The sequence below is a fragment of the Camelina sativa genome, chromosome 2 (assembly GCF_000633955.1).
Source record: "Camelina sativa cultivar DH55 chromosome 2, Cs, whole genome shotgun sequence".
Classification (NCBI taxonomy): Eukaryota; Viridiplantae; Streptophyta; class Magnoliopsida; order Brassicales; family Brassicaceae; genus Camelina; species Camelina sativa.
This window is the reverse complement of record NC_025686.1, coordinates 17,750,874-17,751,337: the sequence shown is the minus strand read 5'-3', so window position 1 is coordinate 17,751,337 and position 464 is coordinate 17,750,874.

Sequence of the window (464 nt, the reverse complement as noted above, 5' to 3'; positions counted from 1 at the left end):
ATATATATATATATATATATATATATGTTTCTACATGCATGAAGGTTTTAACTAGCTGCATGTTCTCATGATTTGATATATAGATACAGATCTGATCTAACAGGATTAACATATAAATGCGAATCATTAGCTCAAGGAAATAAAATCTTATGCGATGGAATTGGTCTCAACCGGTTCGACTCTCTCCGATCCTACCGCAATATTTCATTTAAAAAACAAGAATGGAGAACCAATCTTTGGCCAAATTAGCATGTCTAAGCCGCACAATAAACACAAAATAATTTACATGAAATGCAATCCATAGAATACAAAATATGAATACAAGTTTGTGCGGGCAATTTCGCTGAATACAAAACGGATACACAAGGCTCATATATATATTTAAGAAAGATCTTGAGAATCTATCAATCTATTGCAATCAAACATATATCTTAACAACAAGGAAAGATGGAGATTTAAATGAA